At 39.7% G+C, this 25762-nt stretch overlaps 1 long non-coding RNA gene across 10 annotated transcripts in view; it reads right to left on the bottom strand.

The window, feature by feature from the left end:
* LOC132597842 (uncharacterized) overlaps positions 1–25762 on the bottom strand; it is a 256993-nt gene that overhangs the window by 125509 nt on the left and 105722 nt on the right. For all 10 annotated transcript variants that reach the window (XR_011377707.1, XR_011377699.1, XR_011377705.1 and 7 more), the window contains exon 2: positions 19564–19621. This is a non-coding gene — a long non-coding RNA (uncharacterized lncRNA). The remainder of the gene's footprint in view (positions 1–19563; positions 19622–25762) is intronic.

Here is a 25762-nt window from a genome sequence, read left to right as displayed (position 1 = left end):
CTAAAATACCAACTCCTCTGAGTCTGATTCTTTCATCCACCTTCCGCCACGGAAGTTCTGGCACTGATACTTAACTCAGTGTGTGCCACTCCTTTATCAAGCTTCCAAGCGCCATCTTATTAGCTTGTTAGCCCCCCGCTCCTTGAGGTGCTATGAGGATGCTAAACCCTGCATCACGGTAGAGTTCTCCCACATAAATAAACTCTCGTTGTCCAGTCCTCTATTCTGGGCCTTGAGAAGCATCCTCAGGAGTCTGTTCTGTGTCAACTAATTTCTACAGCTCATTCAGAATATAGTCGCATTTTTTCTTGGCAGACCTAGAACTTTCCCACCCCACTTATGTTTTGATCTGTGCTTTGTTATTCGTCCAGTGACCAGGAGGGGAAGTGTGTGTCACCCCAGGGGTGGGAGTAGGGTGGTGGAGGGGACAGAGAGAGCTCATGCATTTTTGCAAGGCAAAATCCTCTACATCATCTTCAGGCAAATACAGAACATTAGTACTAACTGGGAGGATTTGCTCCTTCTACAGACCCAGAGGGTGTAGATTTTCCATCGTGTACTCCCAGATTTCCTTATCCCAAGTCTCAGGGCCCCACCCTTCTCAATCATGGCCCTGACTTTGGCCATGCATTCCTGCTGGAGTTGAGAAGTGACCTTCTCTGGAGTTCTACTTCTCTTATAATTAAGTTCCGGGCCTGATACACGATTTACTTTCTGTCCTTTGGCTACAGAAGATGAGAGCGTTTTTATAAATTACCAAGAAGTCCTCTGGTTTTCACACCGAGCCTCTAATTGATGACTAACAACCCTCAGCATTTTATTGTTTTTCTCCCGTGCATCCATCATCTGATTTGATGATCCCTGTAATTGCTGCTTCCCCCATGCCTCTCCCACAACTGAGAAGTTACACACTGCACCAGCCAGTGCATTTCCCTCCCCTGGTGTCTCATCCCATTTCATCACCGATGAAAGTTTCGGCAACTGCACAATGACTGCAAATCACTGGCTTCCTGTCCTCTGCTTTACCATTAATATAATGCTTATTGCCAGCCTACCAGCAGGGGATCAGCTCCCAAATTGCATTTTGGAAGTTGTTTCTTCAGACCACTCCTGGCATTAAATATTACCAATCACATTATCCATGAAACAGACCATGAGACAGAGATTTTTGTGGAAGAAATTCATTGCATTATGCCCTGGCGATCAACACCCATGGGGGAGTGGTGAAGGCGCGAATGGCAGAGGCAGAAGCTGAATAAGGATCCATTTGCAAAATGACCTCAGCGGACTCCACGGGGGCTCTCCACGGCTAAAAGCGCGGACCTCAGAGACGGGCATGAGATGCTAAGGCTGCTGCTGCCGCCACCAAGAAGCCTGTGTGCGAGCACAGGTCACTATCCACACCCCCCTTCCGAGGAGCCTGTGCAGCCCGACACTGCCAGGGTCCCGGGATCCAGGGACAACTTCCCCGGACGAACGCACGGCGCGCCTCAGGGTGGTGCAACGTCACGACGACCTCTGGAGCCGCAGGCCCGCCCCGCACGCCGTGCCCTTCCCTCCCCGCGGCCTGAGTGAGCCAGAGCCCCCGAATCAGCGGCTCCTTTAACCCCGTCCTGTCTGAGCGAAGAACAGACGCCCTCTGGCCACCTACACACAGAGGCGGGGCCACATCCAAAGCTGAGCCCCGGGAGCTGTGAGAACAAAGAAGAGAAAGGGAAATCTCTCCCAGCAGCCTCAGGAGCAGCGGATTAAATCTCCACAATCAACGTGATGTACCTGCATCTGTGGAATACCTGAATAGACGACCAATCATCCCACATTGAGGAGGCGGACTTTGGGAGCAGATATATATATATATATATATATATATATATATATATATATTTTTTTTTTTCCCCCCTTCTCTTTTTGTGAATGTGTGTATAGCTTCTGTGTCTGATTTTCTCTGTATTGCTTTGCTTTTACCATTTGTCCTAGGGTTCTGTCTTTTTTTTTTTTAGTATAGTTTTTAGCACTCATTACCATTGGTGGATTTGTTTTTTGGTGTGGTTGCTCTCTTCTTTCTTTTCTTTTTTCTTTTTTAATAATTATTTTTTATTTTAATAACTTTATTTTATTTTATTTATTTCTTTTTTTTCTCCCTTTTCTTCTGAGCCATGTGGCTGACATGGTCTTGGTGCTCCAGCCTGGTGTCAGCCCTGTGCCTATGAGGTGGGAGAGCTGAGTTCAGGACATTGGTCCACCAGAGACCTCCCAGCTCCACGTAATATTAAATGGTGAAAGCTCTCCAGGAGATCTCCATCTCAATGCTAAGACCCAGCTCCACTCAACGACCAGCAACCTACAGTGCTGGACTCCCTATGCCAAACAACTAGGAAGACAGGAACACAACCCCACCCATTAGCAGAGACACTACCTAAAATCATAGTAAGGTCACAGACACCTCAAAACACACCACCAAACGCAGTCCTGCCCACCAGAAAGACAAGATCCAGCCTCATCCACCAGAACACAGGCACCAGTCCCCTCCACCGGGAAGCCTACACTACCCACTGAACCAACCTTACCCACTGGGGACAGACAGCAAAACAACGGGAACTGCGAACCTGTGGCCTGCAGAAGGAGACCCCAAACACAGTAAGTTAAGCAAAATGAGAAGACAGAGAAACACACAGCAGATGAAGGAGCAAGGGAAAAACTCACCAGACCAAACAAATGAAGAGGAAACAGGCAGTCCACCTGATAAAGAATTCAGAATAATGATAGTAAAGATGATCCAGAATCTTGGAAATAGAATGGAGAAAATAAAAGAAACATTTAACAAGGACCTAGAAGAAATAAAGAGCAAACAATGATGAACAACACATAAATGAAATTTAAAATTCTCTAGAAGGAATCAATAGCAGAATAACTGAGGCAGAAGAATGGATAAGTGACCTGAAGATAGAATAGTGGAAATAACTACTGCAGAGCAGAATAAAGAAAAAAGAATGAAAAGAACTGAGGACAGTCTCAGGGACCTCTGGGACAACATTAAACACACCAACATTTGAATTATAGGGGTCCGAGAAGAAGATGAGAAAAAGAAAGGGACTGAGAAAATATTTGAAGAGATTATAGTTGAAAACTTCCCTAATATGGGAAAGGAAATACTCAGTCAAGTCCAGGAAGCACAGAGAGTCCCATACAGGATAAATCCAAGGAGAAACACACAAAGACACATATTAATCAAACTGTCAAAAATTAAATACAAAGAAAAAAAATTAAAAGCAGAAAGAGGAAAACAAATAACATACAAGGGAATCCCCATAAGGTTAACAGCTGATCTTTCAGCAGAAACTCTGCAAGCCAGAGGGAGTGGCAGGACATATTTAAAGTGATGAAAGGCAAGGAACTACAACCAAGATTACTCTACCCAGCAAGGATCTCATTCAGATTTGATGGAGAAATGAAAACCTTTACAGACAAGCAAAAGCTAAGAGAATTCAGCACCACCAAACCAGCTTTACAACAAATGCTAAAGGACCTTCCCTAGGCAGGAAACATAAGAGAAGGGAAAGACCTAGAATAACAAACCCAAAACAATTAAGAAAATGGTAATAGGGACATACGTATCGATAACTACTTTAATGTAAATGGATTAAATGCTCCAACCAAAAGATGTAGACTGGCTGAATGGATACAAAAACAAGGCCTGTATATATGCTGTCTACAAGAGACCCACTTCAGCCCTAGGGACACATACAGACTGAAAGTGAGGGGATAGAAAAAGATTTTCCATGCAAATGGAAATCAAAAGAAAGCTGGAGTAGCAATTCTCATATCAGACAAAATAGACTTTAAAATAAAGACTTACAAGAGACCAAGAAGGACACTACATAATGATGAAGGGATCAATCCAAGAAGAAGATATAACAATTGTAAATATTTTTGCACCCAACATAGGAGCACCTCAGCACATAAGGCAAATTATAACAGCTGTAAAAGGGGAAATTGACAGTAACACAGTAGTAAGGGACTTTAACATCCCACCTTCCCCAATGGACAGATCATCCAAAATGAAAATAAATAAGGAAACACAAGCTTTAAATGATACATTAAACATGATGGACTTAACTGATATTTGAGGACAATCCATCCAAAAACAGAATACACTTTCTTCTCAAGTGCTCATGGAACATTCTCCAAGATAGATCATATCTTGGGTCAAACATCAAGCCTTGGTAAATTTAAGAAAACTGAAGTTGTATCAAGTATCTTTTCTGACCACAACACTATGAGACTAGATATCAATTACAGGAAACAAATCTGTAAAAAATAGAAACACATGGAGGCTAAACAATACACTACTAAATAACCAAGAGATCACTGAAGAAATCAAAGCGGAAATCAAAAAATACCTAGAAGCAAATGACAATGAAAACACGATGACCCAAAACCTATGGGATGCAGCAAAAGCAGTTCTGAGAGGGAAGTTTACAGTAATACAATCCTACCTCAAGAAACAAGAAACATCTCAAATAAACAACCTAACCTTATACCTAAAGCTATTAGAGAAAGAAGACCAAAAAAACCCCAAAGATAGCAGAAGGAAAGAAATCATAAAGATCAGATCAGAAATAAATGAAAAAGAAATGAAGGAAACAATAGCAAAGATCAATAAAACTAAAAGCTGGTTCATTGTGAAGATAAACAAAATTAATAAACCATTAGCCAGACTCAACAAGAAAAAAAGGGAGAAGACTCAAATCAACAGAATTAGAAATGAAAAAGGAGAAGTAACAACTGACACTGCAGAAATACAAAGGATCATGAGAGGTTACTACAAGGAACTATATGCCAATAAAATGGACAACCTGGAAGAAATGGACACATTCTTAGAAAAGCACAACCTTCCAAGACTGAACCAGGAAGAAATAGAAAATATAAACAGACCAATCACAAACACTGAAATTGAGACTGTGAGTAAAAATCTTCCAACAAACAAAAGCCCAGGACCAGATGGCTTCACAGGCAAATTCTATCAAACATTTAGAGAAGAGCTAATATCTATCCTTCTCAAACTCTTGCAAAATATAGCAGAGGGAGGAACACTCCCAAACTCATTCTAAGAGGCCACCATCACCCTGATACCAAAACCAAACATAGATGTCACAAAGAAAGAAAACTACAGGCCAATATCACTGATGAACATAGATGCAAAAATCCTCAACAAAATACTCGCAAACAGAATCCACCAGCACATTAAAAGGATCATACACCATGATCAAGTGGGGTTTATCCCAGGAATGCAAGGATTCTTCAATATACGCAAATCAATCAATGTGATACACCATATTAACAAATTGAAGGAGAAAAACCATATGATCATCTCAATAGATGCAGAAAAAGCTTTCTTTCAACAAAAAAAGCTTTTTTTCAACAAAATTCAACACCCATTTATGATAAAAATCCTTCAGAAAGTAGGCATAGAGGGAACTTACCTCAATATAATAAAGGCCATATATGACAAGCCCACAGCCAACATTGTTCTCAATGGTGAAAAACTGAAACCATTTCCACTAAGATCAGGAACAAGACAAGGTTGCTCACTATCACCATTATTATTCAACATAGTTTTGGAAGTTTTAGCCACAGCAATCAGAGAAGAAAAAGAAATAAAAGGAATCCAAATAGGAAAAGAAGAAGTAAAGCTGTCACTCTTTGCAAATGACATGATACTATACACAGAGAACCCTAAAGATGCTATCAGAAATCTACTAGAGCTAATCAATGAATCTAGTTAAGTAGCAGGATACAAAATTAATGCCCAGAAATCTCTGCCATTCCTATACACCAATGATGAAAAATGTGAAACAGAAATTAAGGAAACATTCCCATTTACCACTGCAACAAAAAGAATAAAATACCTAGGAATAAACCTACCTAAGGAGACAAAAGACCTGTATGCAGAAAACTATAAGACACTGATGAAAGAAATTAAAGATGATACCAACAGATGGCGCGATATACCATGTTCTTGGATTGGAAGAATCAACATTGTGAAAATGACTATACTACCCAAAGCAATCTACAGATTCTATGCAATCACTATCAACTATCAGTGGCATTTTTCACCGAACATAAACAAAAAGTTTCTTAATTTGTATTGAAACAAAAAAGAACCCGAAGAGCCAAAGCAATCATAAGAAAGAAAAACTGAGATGGAGAAATCAGGCTCCCTGACTTCAGACTATACTAAAAAGCTACAGTAATCAAGACAGTACGGTACTGGCACAAAAGCAGAAAAATAGATCAATGGAACAGGATAGAAAGCCCAGAGATAAACCCATAAGGTGACATATGGTCACCTTATTTTTGATAAAGGAGGCAAGAATATACAATGGAGGAAAGACAGCCTCTTCAATAAGTGGTGCTGGGAAAACTGGACAGCTACATGTAAAAGAATGAAATTAGAACACCCCCTAACACCATACACAAAAATAAACTCAAAATGGATTAAAGACCTAAATGGAAGGCCAGACACTATAAAACTCTTAGAGGAAAACACAGGCAGAACACTCTATGACATAAATCACAGCAAGATCCGTTTTGACCCACCTCCTAGAGAAATGGAGATAAAAACAAAAATAAACAAATGGGACCTAATGAAACCTAAAATCTTTTGCACAGCAAAGGAAACCATAAACAAGATGAAAAGACAACCCTCAGAATGGGAGAAAATATTTGCAAATGAAGCAACTGACAAAGGACTAATCTACAAAATATACAAGCAGCTCATGCAGCTCAATATGAAAAAAACCAAACAACCCAATCCAAAATTAGGCAGAAGACCTAAACAGACATTTCTCCAAAGAAGATATACAGCTGGCCAACAAACACATGAAAGAATGCTCAACATCATTAATCATTAGAGAAATGCAAATCAAAACTACAATGAAAAGCGAGAGAGAGGCATGGACATATATACACTACCAAATGTAAGGTAGATAGCTAGTGGGAAGCAGCCGCATAGCACAGGGAGATCAGCTCGGTGCTTTGTGACCGCCTGGAGGGGTGGGATAGGGAGGGTGGGAGAGAGGGAGACGCAAGAGGGAAGAGATATGGGAACATATGTATATATATAACTGATTCATTTTGTTGTAAAGCAGAAACTAACACACCATTGTAATTATACTCCAATAAAGACGTTAAAAAAAAAAAACTACAACGAGGTATCACCTCACACCAGTCAGAATGGCCATCTCAACAAATCTACAAACAATAAATGTTGGAGAGGGTGTCAGAAAAGGGAACACTCTTGCACTGTTGGTGGGAATATAAATTGATACAGCCACTATGGAGAACAGTATGGAGGTTCCCTAAAAAAGTAAAAATAGAACTACCATATGACCCAGCAATCCCACTACTGGGCATATACCCTGAGAAAACCATAATTCAAAAAGATTCATGTACCAAAATGTTCATTGCAGCTCTATTTACAATAGCGAGGACATGGAAGCAACCTAACTGTCCATTGACAGATGAATGGATAAAGAAGATGTGACACATATATACAGTGGAATATTACTCAGCCATGAAAAGAAATGAAACTGAGTTATTTGTAGTGAGGTAGATGGACCTATAGTCTGTCATACAGAGTGAAGTCAGAAAGAGAAAAACAAATACCATATGCTGACACATATATATGTAATATAAAAAATGGTTATGAAGAATTTAGGGGCAGGACAGGAATAATGATGCATATGTAGAGAATAGACTTGAGGACACTTGGAGGGGGAAGGGTAAGCTGGGATGAAGTGAGAGAGTGGCACAGACATATATACACTACCAAATGTAAAACAGGCAGCTAGTGGGAAGCAGCCTCATAGCACAGGGAGATCAGCTGGGTGCTTTGTGAACACCTAGAGGGGTGGGGTAGGGAGGGTGGGAGGGAGGGAGACGCAAGATAGAGGAGATATGGGGATGTATGTATATGTATAGCTGATTCACTTTGTTATAAAGCAGAAACTAACACACATTGTAAAGCAATTATACTCCAATAAAAATGGTGGGTCTACATAAAGAAATGAAGAACACAAGGTATTGTAAATATGCTAGTAAATGCACAAAAGTTTTTAAAATCATTTTCCTTTTTAAAAGATTTTTTTGAAAGATAACTGAGTGTTTGTAGAAAAATGATAATAATGTTTTGTGCAGTTTACACAGAAATAAAATGTATGAAAAAGATAGTGCCAAAGCTGGGTGGGAGGAAATTAAAGTATACTTTTATTTGGTAGTTATATTAAATGTGAAATGGTAAATTATTATCTCACGGTAGATACATAAATAATGCCTATTCTAAACTATAGAACAACCACTACAAAAGAAGCATAGCTAATATGCTGATAGTGGCAATAAAATAGACTTGTAAAACGCACTTAATCCAAGACTGGACAAGAAAAAGAGGATAATAAGGAATATAAACATATAGATGGGGGCCTCCCTGGTGGCACCATGGTTAAGAACCCGCCTGCCATTGCAGGGGACACGGGTTCGAGCCCTGGTCCGGGAAGATCCCACATGCCACGGAGCAACTAAGCCCGTGCGCCACAACTACTGAGCCTGCGCTCTAGAGCCTGTGAGCCACAACTACTGAAGTCGGCGCACCTACAGCCTGTGCTCCACATAAGAGAAGCCACCACAATGAGAAGCCTGCGCACTGCAACGAAGAGTAGCCCCCTCTCGCCGCAACTAGAGAAAGTCCACGCACAGCAACAGACATAATGCAACCAAAAATAAATAAATTAATTAATAATAAATAAATAAACATATAGATGGTAGCTTTAAATCTAACATTATTGGCACTGCATGTGTGGATGGTCTAAACACTCCATTTAAAAGACATAAGGCAGAGAAGTTAGATTAATTAAAAAAACATGACCAATTATAGGTCTTCTACAAGACGTGCTTTCAATATAAAGATACATTTAACTTAGAAGTTTAAAAAATATGGAAAAGACACTGCAAACAGTAATTATAAGACAGCTGGAGTGGTAATAATTATATCACACAAAGTAGGCTTCAGAACAAGGGCTATATCCATGGGTAAAGAAAGACATGTCATAGTGATAACCTGGGAAAATCCATTAAGAAGACATAATCCTAAATGTATACAAACATAACAGAGCTTCAAAATACACAGAGCAATATCTGAGAGAACTGAAAACAGAAATAGATACGTCTACCACTGTAGTCGGAAATTCCATCACTTATCTCTCAGTAATGGATAGAACAAGTGAACAGAAGATTCCAAAGAATCCAGAACACACGAACGGCACCGTCAACAAGCTGATCTAATGGACATTTACGGTATATCCACCGAACAGAGGCAAAATACACATAATGTCAACTGTACCTGAAACAGCCACCAAAATAAATCATACTCCAGGGCCTCAAATACTTCTCCACAATCTTTAAATAAATTAAGTCAAACAAAAATATAATCTCTGAATCAAATGGAATTAAAATATAATAAGAATATATTTGGCAAATTCCTCCAATGTGTGGAAATTGATCAAGACACTTTAAAATGCCCAGAGTTGTTGTTTTTTTTTTCTTTAAAGGAAAACACAAGGAAATAGTTTGAATAAATGAAAATGAAAATATTGGGTTGATCTTAAGATTTTACGGAAAAAACCCGAATGAACTTTTTGGCCAAAACAATACAACATAGGAAAACTTGGGAGATGCAGGTAAAGCAGTGTTTACAAGGAAATTTATAACTTGTAATTAGAAAGTTCTAAAAATAGATGACTGAATATTTCAAATTATAAAAGGTTAAAAAAAAAAGAGAAACGTAAGCAAAAGTAAGTATCATAAATGAAGCCTGGATAGCTGAAGACAATGGTAATAGTCTAGGTCCCCATCCCACCAGCTTTTCCCAGATCTAAGGAAGAATATCAAGAAAGGAAAAAAGTATACAAAAACCACACCCTCGCCATAACAGAAAATGCCCAAACTTCAAAATAGCTACATAATAAAGGGAGAGGATGTGAAATTCTGGAGTGCAGCTTCTCATGCACCTTTCCCACACACACTCTCCTTCCGGCTTTGTGAGAAGCAAACAGACCAATTACAAGGGCAGGCGCGAGAAGAAGGGAGCTGGCCCTGGGCCACTGACCCACAGCTACTGCCCGAAAAGACTTAGTCCGCCCGAATCTGAAAGTATTAAAAAGTGTCCTGGTTCCCGGAAGGGACTCAACACACAAGTTGAAAGGGGAATCTTCCAAGTGAATGACTTCCTGGGGAGGGAAGAAAATGCAAAAAGGAGGTGAGACAGGACATTGGTGATATAGTGGTGAAGGGGAAGAGCAAAGGGGGAAATTCTGAGGTCCTGCAGGACAAAGCCCCACAAACTCAGAAGAAACACAGCCCCTCTCCCTCACCACACATATTCATACCGAAAAAGAAAAAAAATACACTAGAGTACCTGAACGTTGCTTTACTAAAAGAAGTAGGCACTGTTAAACTCGGGATTATGTAAACCACTCCAGTCCCACAAAAATGAACAATAAAAGTTTAACACGTCACCACAGGTTACTGCCCAAAACCCTACCCAAACTAAATTCAATACTCATCAACTGAGGCAAACTCTCTCACCCTGGCAAATAGTCATGAAGCAGAAAACTGTAAGACGGCACTCCAAGTGAAATGACATGTACTCAAACAAGCATTTGAGGGTATGAAAAAGAACCTTGATGAGAAATCCAAAAAGTATGAACAGAAGTTAACAAACAAAAAACACCAGGAAGAAACAGAAAGACAGCTCATTGAACTTAGGAAAGAAATGAAAGAAAAGACAAAATTACCTCAGATTTTAATAATAAATTACAAGATGTAGGCTCAAATGAAAATTTAATAAGAATCATTGAAGGAAGATGAAAATAATCAAAATGATTTTAAAATGAGGTTAAAAAAATAAAAACATCAGAAAAAAGTAGTGGAAATGGAAGACAGGCAGAGTGGGAAAAATATCTATATTTTTGGGGTCCCCAAGGAAGAAAACAGAACAATAGGATAATTTAAAAAACTGTAACCCAAGAAAACCTTCTAGAAAAAAAGATTACTTTAATCTATACCTTGGAAGGATTTATTAGGTATCTGGGAGCATGAACTCTGAATGATCAACTCAGAGACACATCCTAGTAAAACTCTTAGATTTCAAAGATGAAAAAAATTTTCTCAAGTCCTCAAGCAAAGATCAAATAATTTACAAAGATGAAAGCATTAGACTGATTCTTCAAAAGGGAACGTAAAGGAGGTAAAAATAAAGCAGCATTTTAAAAAATCATCAAGACCACTGGAAAACACCTGTCAACATATAAGAGGTCAGGTAATTCTATACCTTCCTCAAGCCCTTTTGAAGAATTTATTAGAGAATGAGCTCCTATATCACAGTGACCAAAGCTGAAATAATTTGAGGAAGAAAGTAAATAACGACAGTTGAGGATATAAAGCTATAAAATAACACAAATATCTGTGTTAATATAAATACATTGAGGAAAAGGACCAGCTTTTTCTTTCTTTCTTTCTTTTTTTGGCCGTGCTTTGCGGCATGTGGGGTCTTAGTTCCCCGATCAGGGATTGAACCCATGCCCCTGCATTGACAGTGCGGAGTCTTAACCACCGGACCGCCAGGGAAGTCCCAAGGCCAGCTTTTTCTTATACTGGAATTCTAATTCATACATGTAGACGGAATGATGAAAAAGGAAATCACTACTGGACAAACACCGCAGCAGACATTGTTACAGTTAAGAGTGGTGGGTGATAAACCACAATGGAAAAGAACATGAAGAAGAATATATAGGTGTATAACTGAGTCACTTTGCTGCACAGCAGAAATGAACACAACACTGTAAATCAACTATACTTCAATAAATTTTTTTTGAAAAGAGTGGTGGATAGGTGTTAAAATTTGTGGACAAAAGTAGGATGAGAAACTGGATATCTGCATAGATTGAAGGCATCTCCCTACAGGGACTTCCCTGGCGGTCCAGTGGTTAAGACGTTGCCTTCCAGTGCAGGGGGTGTGGGTTCGATCCCTGGTAGGGGAGCTAAGATCCCACATGCCTAGCAGCCAAAAACCCAAAATATAAAACAGAAGTGATATGGTAACAAATTCAATAAAGATTTTAAAAATGTTCCACACCAAAAAAGAAATCTTAAAAAAAAAAAGGCATCTCCTTACAGGATAGCCATTAATCAAAATAGGAAAAATAGTAACTTTACTGTGGAGAAATATGGCAGAAAGTACATTAGCCATGTGTCCAAAGTTAGAATCACCAGTAATAAGATATATTGATACTTCCTTATATGAGGTACTGAAGTTAAGAAAATAATGCCATCTGTATTAGCAAAATAAATAAATAAATAAATGCTTAGGAATGTACTTAGCAAAATACATTCATAACCTATACACTGAAAACTACGTTGGTTTTTTTAGATAAATTTAAGGACACACAAGTAAATGGAGAAACATACTATGTCCCTGGATCGGAAGACTCAATTTTAGAGAGCAATTCTCTATAAAACTGATATATGGATTCAATGCAATCTAATCAAAATTCTCTCTGGATATTTTATAAATTTAAGCTGATTCTAAATTTGTATAAATATACAAAGAATCCTAAATTGTCAAAACAATCTTGGAAGAACAAAGCTGGAGTTACAGTAACTGATTTCAAGACTCAGTCTAAAGCTACACGATCAAGATAGTGTAGTATTGCCATAAGTACACACATACAGATCAGTGGAACAGAATAGACGGGCCAGAAAGAGACCAAATGTAAATAATAAACTAATTTTCAATGAAGCTGCCACGGTAACAGAGAAAAAAAAGAGATTTTTCAACACATAATGCTGAAACAACTAGATATACAAACGGTGAAAAGTAAGCCTCAACTACAAGCTAAAACTAGAAAATTTCTAGAAGAAAATATTGGAGAAATTCTTGTGATGTTACGGTACGTAAAGGTGTCTTCTGTAGGACACACAAAGTGCAAACTTTACAGAAAATTGATAAATTTGATTTCATCAAAATTAGATGCTTCTGCTCTTTGAGAGCCATCTTTCAGTACATGAGAAGGAAAGCTACACAGTGTGAGGAAGTATCTGACAGAGTCGGTATCCAGATCATATAAGAACATACATGGGGTAGGGGAGGCATGGATTGGGAGTTTGGGATCGGCGGATGTATGTATAGGACGGATAAACAACGAGGTCCTACTGTATAACACAGGGAACTATATTCAACACCCTGTGATAAGTCATAATGGAAAGAATATAAAAGTATGTATATATGTATAACTGAATCACTTTGCTGTACAGCAGAAAATTAATACAACATTGTAAATCACCTATACTTCAATTAAAAAAAAGAATATATAAAGAACTCTTACAACTCAGTAGTAAGAAAGCAATTCAATTAAAAATATTAGATCTCCAGGATTCATCTTGCATAACGGAAACTTTGTATCCTTTGACCAACACCTCCCCATTTCCTCAACCCCCAATCCTTGGGAACCAACATTCTACTCTCTGTTTCTATGAGTTAAACTATTTTAGCTTTTCATATAAGTGGAATCAGGCAGTATTTGGTCTTCTGGGTCTGGCTTATTTCACTTAGCATAATGTCCTCCAGGTTCATCCATATTGTCACCAATGGCAGGATTGCTTTCTGTTTTGAGACTGAATAATATTCCATTGGATATAAATACCACATTTTATTTATCCATTCACCCATCAGTAGGCATTTAGGTTGCTTCCATGACTTGGCTATTGTGAACAATGCTGCAATGAACATGGCAATGCAAGTATCTTGAGATCCTGACTTCAATTCCTTTGAAGTGGGATTGCTGGTTCATATGGTAGTTTTATCTTTAGTTTCAGTTAACAACACTATACTGTATACTTAACATTTTTCTTATGTTAGTGTTCTTATCACAAAAAGAAAATAATTAAGAAGGCAGGAGGCAGTTTTTGCAGGGGATGGACATGTTTATGGCATTGGTTGTAGTGATGGTTTCACAAGTGTATCTCCAAACCCATCAATTTGCATACATTAAATATGTACAACTTTTTATATGTCAGTCATACCTCAATAAATTGACTTTTGTAAAGCTCAAAAGATTTACACAGAAACTTCACAAAAGAAGACATATATAATATTATTATATATCATGTATTATGTATTATATATTATATGTATGTGGCCAGTGAGCACAGCCATATAAGGGGATGCTTAACCTTATTAGACATCAAAATAATGGAAATCAAAACCACTAGAATAATCAAAATGTAAAAGACTGACAGCACCAAGTGGTGACAAAGACGTGAAGCAAATGACAACAAAGATGTCTGGCACCAGAGGAAATGTGAAAAGGTGTACCCACTTTGGAAAACATTTCAAGTTTCCTTGACAGTTTCCCATACATTGAAGTATATTTACTGTATCATCCTGGGATTCTACCCCTGGGTACTTACCCACGAGAAATGAAAACATATATCCACATAAAGCTGTTGCTTTATTCACAGCAACTGAAAATTAGCAAGAACCAAACGTCCGTGGACAGGGGAAAGGACGGACAGATTGGGTTACACCCATGCAATGCAATATGGAATTCCTGCTCATCAACAAAAAGAAATGAACTACTGGTGTACATACGTAACGAAACGGTGCTCCTCAGAAACACTATGCTGAATGAAAGAGAGCTAACGCAGAAAAGGACACAGTGTGTGATTCAGTTTCTTTGCAATTGCAGAAGAGGTGAAACTAACGTATAGTGACAGGAAACACATCAGCTTTCGCCCACTCTTAAACGTGGGGAGAACTGACTGCAAAGGGGTATGAGGGGAATTTGGGGATGATAAAAATATTCCACGTCTTGGAAATGGTGATGGTTACATGGGTGTATACATTTGTCAAAACTCATTGACCTATGCACAGAAACTGAGTGTGTTTTATTGGTATGTAAGTGAACCTCAATAAAATTGATTTTTAAGATCACTCTTGAGATAAGCTTAGAGAATAGCATGGACTCTCAGACATATAAGTTGGTTGCATAAGAATGATAACTCTTGAAAATTTCTGTAAGTCCGATTGATTTTTCTATTTTAAGTCATCTCAAAACTCAAAAGGGCATTGAAAGTACTTTGAAAAATTTCAGACTTGCTTGAGCTAGGAAGCCTTTTTAGAGACTCAGCGTAGCAAATGGAGATCACCAGAGAAATCCATTAGCTCATGGCAAAGTGGCCCCTCAGACCTGAGATCCAGGGCCAGGTCTCCAATGCTGAGAGAGGGGAGAATGTCTGTCCCAAAGGGTCATAGGTGCAGAAAATCTGATGCAGGAACAAAACCTTTGATATAATGGGGGTGGATTGATCTTAGAGTTGGGGTGCAGGACCTGAGCTAGCCTGACTTCAGTAATGGCCCGGCACTGAGAACCAGCTTTCTCCTTGTGTCTGAGCCCTCCAGGGCTGTGTTAAAGCTCCTTTACCAAGACTTCTACATGCCGGGTGGAGGGGGCATTGGCTTAGAGGTCAGATTTGCCTGCAGGGACCAGGCAGGGCTGACAGTATTGCTGCAGGAACCCTGGTTCCTGTCCTGTCTCTGGTCACTTTCTTCCCTCCCCACAGCAGTGGGACAGGACAATCAATTCCTCACGACTGCTTTAGGAAGGAACAGTTAGAATATGGCTGTCTGCCCACCAGCCGTGCTCATGCCTCGACATCGGCCTCTTAGGTCATTGGTTTGCCATCTCCAACCTGCTGTTATGGCTTTTCCTATGTCTTGCCTCGTTTTCCTTTAATCTTCACAAAATAGGATTCTTAGATTATTGACTTGGCACTCCTGAGTCTGAATTTTCATTTTCAGAAAGTTGGAAGTATATATACGCAGGTAAGTTTTCTTCAAAGGAATACATTCTTACAGAGATGTATAAAATACAGACAAGCAAATAAAAATCAGTTTTAATACTCTACCCTGAAGTACTCACTATTTACATTTTTATGAATTTCCTGCTAGTAGGGACTTAATTTATTTGCTCTTTGGCTTATTTCAGGGAGGATTCAAGGTGGCTTACAATGGACACTTCATGACAGCAAAGGACTTGCCAATAGTGATTTCCATTATATTGTCGGTGTTTACTAAGGACCTGAGTCTGGGAAGCACTTAAGAACTATTTTCTGAATGGGTATGTGAATGAAGGTCATTATAAGACCCAGATGTCCCTTTAGACCTGCTGATCTTTTTCTAGAACCATGTTGATACTCTGGCTGATGGGATGTAGCCCAGAGGTAGGTTTTATTTGTAAGGAGACGGGTAGTACATTAAGTGACTGATGGCTAGCTGGACCAGAGCATCCTGACATATGATGCTACAGGGGTATTTCATTGTCCAAACTATCCCTGACCCCATGGTCTAATATTTATTGATAATTTATAATGTGCTTGGTACTGTGACAAATTATGTACCTTAACTTACTTTTTATAATCACTCTATGAAATGGGAGCAATTATGATCTCTAATTTATAAGTGAGGAAACTGAAGATCAGAGAGGTAAAGTAACTTGCTTAAGGCACCACAGCAGAGTCAGATTTGAACCTGGGCAGTCTGATTCCAGAGCCTGAACTCTTATCCACTGCACCCTGATATATGGTCACCATAATCTACACAATAATAATAAGCTACATAGGCAATGCACAGAACCATGCTAGACAATACACAGGTCATGACAGTACACAGTCACTGGTCAGGAAGTCTCCACTATGAAGTCAAGTGTGTCTGGAAGTTCACTAGCCACTCTCTGCCTCACCAGGCACAGATAAGATGGTGGGAGTGGCAAACCTTGGCAGGCACACGTGTGGGCAGGTGATGTGTGGGGTGAGTGGTGGGGAGTTTGTTGCCCTGTGATACACCTGAGACACACACTCTCCTAACTGATCATTGATGGCCATTCAAGCTTCTTTTTTTTTTTTTAAGATTTTTTTTTTGATGTGGACCATTTTTAAAGCCTTTATTGAATTTGTTACAATACTGCTTCTGTTTTATGTTTTGATTTTTTGGCCACGAGGCATGTGGGACCTTAGCTCCCCAAACAGGGATCGAACCCGCACCCCCCTACATTGGAAGGTGAAGTCTTAACCACTGGACAGCCAGGGAAGTCCCCATTCAAGCTTCTTAAAATACAGTTTCCAATGATTCTAAGTCACTCTGTTTCAGAAAGGACACCTTTTTCTACTGAACCCTCTTCCTGAATTTGTTGAAATGTGATGAGCTTGGATTTCACCTCATAATGTGCAGGGTAGAGGTAAAAGGAGTCACCAAAATGCCTTACTTTTCTTCTCCCTTCCACTCCTGAATAGGTGAATGTAGATTTCATGGCCTCAGACAATACCCTCCAAACCACAGACAAATAGGGCATATCAAACAGATGCCACGGAAATACTTCCACCCACCTCCTGACCCATCTACTAAACTCACCCTAGCAAAATTCCATAGACTAACTCAGGGCAAAACTCCACCCACAAAGCCCATGACACAGCAGCTACGAATTCCCAGGTTCCATTCTTGCACCATCGATAACCCAATAGCAGGTCAGTATTTAGCTGAATGTTCTACAGAATGTGCAGAAGGCCCGGGGATGTTTCCAGAATGTTAAACCATTTACATTAGTGACAAGGACCATATATCTTATACCATCTACGTTCTCTTTTAGTATGTGCTAAGTACCACAGGTAGTGTTTAGCTGCCTCAGCTCAGAGAGAAAGCACTATGTTCAAGATTACTAAGCTATTAAATTGCACAGCTGAATTTGGCTCTAGTGGTGCCTGTAATCATGGTGGTATTACAGGAAGGATGTGCAGAAGCCCTGGCCTGGAGAGAGACCACCAGTGGATGTCTCCCAGCCCTGCACAATCACTCTGCTCACCTCAGAAGCGAGATGCTTCTTATCAGACCATCAGGTGATGATGTGGGTCTTCTTGGTGAATGACCGCTGGGATGGTAAACCCCACCTCACACCATGCCTTGCTCTACCTTGAGATCTGCCCCCTTATCCTATGTCTCTGGGGATCTCTCAGTTATTCTGAGAAATGGTGCCACTCAAAGAGAAAATGGGGGTGTCCCAGTGTCCCCAGCGCTCATTGATGAGGACTGAATATGTTTGCTGGTGCTGAATCCCTGAATCCTAGCAGTCTCTGCCCAAAAAACACAAGTTATAGCGCAGAGAAACACATCCCTGTCTCGGCCACACAATGGATTTGAGATTGCTCTCACAAAAACATGCAATCAACCATAAAAAATACCAATAAAAAATAATAATGCAGAGCTGCAGGCCCATCGCAGGGCAGAAGCTGTGTTGCCTGGGCCATGGGTTTTGCTACGGACTTGAAAAATCTTTGTTTGTTCATGCCATCCTTTAATATTTTCTCTGTATGTATTTACACATGTATGTATTTTACACATGAGCCTGTGATTGCTTTGGTTCTTACTAGCTAAAGTCTTATTCCTCAGCTTGGACACATTTGGGTCATTCTGTTTTATACAGAGCTTATCCAGAGTGGTTAATTTTGTGCAGAGCATAGAGCTTTCTCCAATTTGTCTTTTAGCAACGATAAAGAAAATGCTGTCATGTTCCTCACCATCGTCATCGGCACCAACTTAACTCCCTGTCATGCTCTACTCATTCCGTATGTGTGGACAGCCTGAGAAAATCAAGGTATCCCTGAGGCATGGGTGTGTACAGACAATTATTAATTAATCATGTTTTGCTCTGCTAGAGCCTTGATTGATTAATTGAAACAAAGAGTTTCTTGCTGAAGAATAAATACTATGAATGGTTTAATCAAGTCAGAATCCATGAGAGCCCGAATCATACATCCAAGGTTGATCTGTATTCAGTTGCTCATTTCAGCCAGGGATCACACTGAAATTTCAGTGAATGATAAATGACTTATTCTGGGAACCTCTCATGGACAGTAAATTGGCTCCAATTTTTGTAGAGTGTTTCTCCTCTGGGAAGTTTGCAAGCGCATTCTGTGTGCTCAGTATTTTAGAAGAGGATGGTTTTTGATTACTTTATACACTTTGTATTTGTATTTGATACTTTATACACTTTATATGTAATAGCTCAGCCTTATCTACTTTATATTTAATAGCTCAGTTCTTATCTACATCCAACATTGTTTTTTTTTTAGTTCTATCTTATTTATTTATTTTAACATCTTTATTGGAGTATAATTGCTTTACAATGGTGTGTTAGTTTCTGCTGTATGACAAAGCGAATCAGCTGTATAACAAAGTCTACGTATACATACATCCCCATATCCCCTCCCTCTTGCGTCTCCCTCCCACCCTCCCTATCCCATCCCTCCAGGTGGTCACAAAGCACCGAGCTGACATTGTTAAGATATCATTTTGCTTCCAACAGCCATGCTGTTGCACTGACGCATGGACAAGGCGACGCACAAGCAGAAGTAAATTAGCCACCAAGAGTAAAACAAAAGATTAACTTCATTCCTTACCGGAGACAGTATATCATCAGCATTTTCTTGATTTAACGTATTTTTCTGGGTCTTCAGCCTACAAATTAAAAAGAAATGAACATACAGTAACATATCTGTCTGGCATCATGAAATGAGTTATATCATTAGCAATAATACATTATTTTTTTTCCTAATTACAAGAACAACCTATAACCATTTTTTAAATGTGGAAAATGCAGACAAGAACACATATGAAAATAAAAACCATCCATGATACTGTACTATAGCCCTAGCAACCGAGGCACGTCTTTAACCATCCTAATATAAATGGTGTCAGTCTTTTGTTCCTGTGTAGGCTACATATAGGCATAACTGTGCATGTAATTTACACAAGTAAATATTTACTGTGTGGTCTAGTTTATAAGATACTTTGTGATTTAATAAATCATAATTATTTTTTTATGGCATTCAATGTTTTCCCTACCTTAAACATGTTAAGGAATACCTACAATTCTATCTCTGGAGCTCTCCTAACTTATTTCATCAATAACAAACTGTTAAACATTTGGATTGGTTTCAATTTTAGATCATTTTTAATTATAGAATTAAAATTAGTCACTGAGCTGCACCCTGGTATATTTCTATATGCAAACCTTATTATTGCTTTAGATAACATGTTTACAGGTAGAATTGCTGTGTTAAAGAGAAAGTCCATTTTAAGTCCATTTTGCAAAATTTCTTTCCAAAAGACTGATTTACACTCAAACTAACAGTGCCGTTTCCTCAAGCCCTCTCCAAAGTGAGTTATATAATTTACTATGCTTTTCCCGGAAAATTGTAAAATATTATTGTATCTTAATAGTAGTTTGATTTCTACTTTTTGTTACTAGGGTTATTGTACTTCTAATGTGTATTCCTTTTGCGTTCAGACATTTTTGGAGGGAGTCTTCCTGAAAAATAGTATATACGTATTATTTACCTTTTTCTGCATGACAAATTACCACACATCAGTGACTTAAAACTACATGCATGTTTTTTTTTTTAATGTCACTGTTTCTGAGGGTCAGGAGTATGGTGTGGCTTGGCTGGATCCTCCACATCAGAGGATCTCAAAGGCTGTAGTGAAGGCGTCAGCCAGGGCAGAGGTCTCATTTGATGGCTCAACTGGGAAAGAATCTGCCGCCAACCCATTTATGTGGTTTTTGACAGGATCCAATTCCATTCAGGCTGCTGGACTAAGGGTCTCAGTTTCTAGCTGACTATTAACCAGAGACTCTACCCCCAGATTTTTGTCATGTGGGCCCTCTGCACTTGGCAACTCGCTTTATCAAAGTCAGTAAGGGGCAGAGTCTGCAAGCAAGACAGAAGTTCAACTAATCACAAAGTGGCATCCTCTCAACATGGAGTTATCCTATTGGCTGGAAGAAAGTTATTCTGGGGAGAAAGTCTGCTTAAGCCCACGAATATCAGAGGTGGGGGGTCATCAAGGGTCATCACAGAAGTGACCTACCACAACACACTACTCTGCTTTCTTGGAGGTCTATATAAAAACAGAATTGACCTTTAGCTGATGACTCACACCTCTATGTCTCAGCTTCCTAATATGCGAAGTAGGGATAAAAATATTAGTCAACTCATGGAGTTGTTGTGAAGATTAAATGAAATACTTCAACAAAATGCTTAGAACAATCTCTGGCACATAGCAAGTACTACATCAGTATTTGCAGTTATTTTCATCTTCTTCTTCACCTTTATCACCATCATCATCACATCATTACATTATCATCATTACCATCATCACATCACCACCATCATCACCATCACCATCATCATCACCATCATCATCACCATCATCATCACATCATCACCATCATCACATCACTATCATGATATCATCATCATCCTCACTGTGTTACAATGCCCTCAAGGACAAAACTTTTCATAGGGTTCTTAACTTCCTCAGAAATACCTGTTGAATGTATGAAATAATGAGTGAATAAATGGATGAAAGCAGAAGTCGTTCCCATCTGGGATTATTTGGTCAGTCCAATGTTTGCATTTTCTAGTTTTTCAAGGTCTTTTCTGCCTTTTCATCATTTGTCCATTGTCATCTCTTGATAGTCAATTTTCTCTCCCCTATTAGTAATTTCCCTTTCCTCTCTGGAAGACCGTCACCTGACTGACTAAAAGACAAACTCTCAAAACTCAGTTATGCATTAATTACAAGGAATTAATTATTTAATTTGGAATGTTTTCTGAACAAGAAATGAACTTTTCCTGTTTCCTGTTGCTTAGACTCTTCAGAGCAACTTCTTTCTTTCTCCTCCTTCTTCTGCTCTCAGGGGTATCCATGCCACTATTCCCAAGGTCTAAACTATCCTTGTTTCTTTGGAGGAATTGTGTGTGTGTGTGTGTGTGTGTGTGCGCGCGCGTGTGTTTTAGTACTTTATAAAAGAAGTTGCCAAGAGCCTTCACAAATAATACCTAAAGGGCCTTTTAGTGGCAACTTCATAATAGCCACATAAGAGCAGTTTAAGGGGTGAGTAAATCTTGATGAAAAGGGGAATAAGAGTTTGTCCTGAAGCTGACTTTATCTAGGAAGTACGTTATTTAGTACATATTTATTAAATATGTATATTTACCTGCATTGGCCTTGTTGAGAAGGCTGATGGAAATCATGGAGAGGCTAAAGGCCCCTCCACTCTATGTCTTGGTGTCTCCATTTTACAGGCACAAACTTACAGTCACAAAGGATATGTGACAAGACCAAGATCACACCATTAGGTTGTGGCCTTGGGGTTTGAAGCAGATCTTCTGCTGTAAAACTCAGGATGCTTTCCAGGAAATAACATCTGAATGCCTCTGGGATAGACACTGAGATAGCAGAAAGAGAAGATTCATCATCTCTAAGGTCTTGTTACTTTATTCTAACTATATCCAGTAAGGATTTTTACATTCAAGAATTCTCAATTTTTCTGTCATAGAAAGAATCACTAGGGACTTCCCTGGTGGCGCAGTGGATATGACTGTGCTCCCAATGCAGGGGGCCCAGGTTTGATCCTTGGTCAGGAAACTAGATCCCACATTCATGCTTCAACTAAGAGTTCGCATGCCACAACTAAGGAGCCCACATGCTGTAACCCAGGAGCCGGCGAGCCACAAATGAGGAGCCTGCCTGCCACAACTAAGACCCGGTGCAACCAAGTAAATAAATAAATGTTTTTTAAAAAAAGAGAAAGAATTGCTATTTAGGAAACCCAAGTTTGGGCTTCCCTGGTAGCGCAGTGGTTAAGAATCTGCCTGCCAATGCAGGGGACACGGGTTTGAGCCCTGGTCCGGGAAGATCCCACATGCCGCGGAGCAACTAAGCCCGTGTGCTACAACTACTGAGCCTGCGAGCCACAACTACCGAGCCCACACGTCACAACTACTGAAGCCTGCGCACCTAGAGCCCTTGCTTCACAACAAGAGAAGCCACCGTGACGAGAAGCCCGCACACTGCAACGAAGAGTAGCCCCACTGGCCGCAACTAGAGAAAGCCCGCACGCAGCAACAAAGACCCAACGCAGCCAAAAATAAATAAATAATTAAAAAAAATACTATTAAAGAACCCCAGGTTTTAGGTTTGATATGAATTGGTTCTGCAGCAAAAAATAATCTGCCTAATGTCAAATTTTCCCTCTTCCTTATTAACAAAACTCCTTTCTCAATGACTGCTTTTGTTTGTTGTTGTTGCTGTTGCTGTGTATGTGTGTTTCAGGCACCAAAAGCATTCAGCTAAAAGACGACATTTCTCAGCCCAAGTTGAACGACAAATGGTCATATCACTGTTGTGACCAGGGAGGTGTTCCTGGCTGGGAATTTGAGAAAGGCTCCTTCAGGGGGGACAGAGTTTGAGTAGTGCCCTTTTTGCTCTTCCATCTTCCAGCTGTTTGCTGCCTGTCAGGTGGATGAAATGCTGCAGCCCCTGCTGGGGCTCATGAGGGGACCATGAAAATGGAAGTTGCAAACAGCCTGGACTTTTAAGGAACATGGGACCATCGTATCAGCCTAGACTGCCCACCTTGGATTTATTTTCTTTTGTTTTTGGATTTAGTCTATGTGGGACAAAATATGTCCTTATATGTTTAAGCCACTGTTAATGGGGGTTTTGTCTTATATGCAGGCAAATCCTAACTAATAGATTATGTGATCTTGATAGTAAATTCACATTTCTATCCCTAAGTTTTCATATCTGTAAGACAGACTCCTGTGAGAGGTGGGGAGAGAAATTTGGCATTATGATTAGGTGGTTTTAAGTGTTCGTCTAGTCCATTATTTAATGGTTCTAATTAGGTTTCCGGTATCCTACTATTCCAAAGTTTCAGAATATTGACTCTAAGCCTTTCATTAACCCCCAAAAGGTCCAAGTTTCAGTATGAGTCAAACTGAAAAAACAAAACAAAACAAAACACGAGAAGAGATCTACTCCTTTAAAGAATTATTTTGTTAGGTGTATTTTCATATATGTGTGTGTACGTGTCTGTGTCCTTTTATAATATATCTTTCTGAACAAATTTAATTCTCAGCAAAATAAAACCTCATTCAATTCAGTTCACACAATTCAAACTGTGTGATAATTCGGGAAGAGGCTGGGCCAAAGATTACTTCAATTTTTTTCATGAGGAAAAAAAAAGGATTTCCCAAATAAATGAACACTGTAAATATGGCAATTTATCTCTGCTTAGGAGAACAAATTGTTCTCAGTTAACATAGAAAATCTCTTTACATAAAAATTAATTTAATAATGAGAAATCATTCTTACCTAGCTCATTAAATTTTTGTTTAAGAAATGCGGTGATTTCTCTGTCACTCACCACCAGACTCTTGGTTGTCTGTGATTCTGGGCATCTCCCTCGAGAGTGGGAAACAAATTTCCAACTTACCTGGAAAGTGCCACACTTTCCAGATGTGGGTTATTTTTTGCTGTAAACTCTATAAGCTAAACAGATCTCATTCAATAGAGGCTGGTGGGGTCTTCGTGGGGGAATTCTGCAAGTCTGTTGGATCCGTCTGTGTGTTCTCCGGAGCACTCATCGGCTCCAGCCCTCGGTCCCTTCACACAGTGATGCTGCAGAAGTTCAGCCATAAAAGATTCTAAGGGCCGTGGAAAGCACAGCCAGAAGTGCCACTTCCCATTTAAACTTGCGCTCTAGCTCTTTGGGGGAGTAAAGCTTAAAGCCAAGCATTCGTCTCAATTTCTACTTCTTTCTATTGGCCCACGCATTACAGCTCCTGCCCCATCCCCTCCTGAGACTTTAATGTGATTGGTGAGTCCGTCCTTGAAGGTCAGACGTAGGTTTAGCCCTTCTCATTGCCTCTCCTGCCGAAAACCCTGTCACCCCTTTGGTGATTGATCCCTTTTCCCCCATTACGATTCCCACTTAGGTCTGTCTGTTCCATCTACCAAGATCAGCATCTTCCATGCCCTGCCCCAAACTCCCAGTTCTGTATTCCACCTACTGAGGCAAATCTAACAAATTCTTACTAAGATGTTAACGGCAGATAAGGCTTTATCTCCTTTTCTCAGATAACTCGTGTATATTTTAACAGGGCCCTCCAGGGCTGTGGAGGAGCCATTGATTATGAAAATTTAGGCAGATTGGGTAGATGTCCTTCAGTGTGAGGGAGTATGAGGTATTTCTGCTTCTCCATCCTCAGCTAGAAGATGACTTTCTAGTAGTCATTTTATTACCAGTACTGATAACACAGCAAAACTGTCAGCATGAGTTCAGAGTCAATGGATGTTGGGGCAAACGGCGCCTTAGAGATAATTTCATCCCACCTTCCTGCTCTTGAAATGAGTATTTGGTGGGGGCCAGGGGGGAATGGAGGAGGGCTTACTGTAATCCATAACCAGATGGCCCAGTCCCTTTAATAGCTCCCTACTCTCATCTGTTTTATGCTATTTCTGTCCTGCAGAGAAGGCACTAGTGTCATTCTGTCTTAGTTTCTTTTTGCTGCACTGGAAAAAAATCGACAAACCAAAGGTGGGCCTTAAACATTCAGAAATCTAGATATAACCCATCGTTTCAGGCCCAATTCTCTACGTCCCTTCCTCGCAAGCACACTTCCTAAGTTCTTCATGCTTCACTGAACTTCCTGTCTCCGCAGCATCCTTGACATGCACACCGTCACTTCAACATAAAAAACAACTGAGGCATTATAAAGTGTTCTACTGCGTTCAAGTCTTGTCTCA

The sequence above is a fragment of the Globicephala melas genome, chromosome 9 (genome assembly GCF_963455315.2).
Source record: "Globicephala melas chromosome 9, mGloMel1.2, whole genome shotgun sequence".
Lineage (NCBI taxonomy): Eukaryota > Metazoa > Chordata > Mammalia > Artiodactyla > Delphinidae > Globicephala > Globicephala melas.
This window is presented reverse-complemented; position numbering and strand designations above follow the sequence as displayed.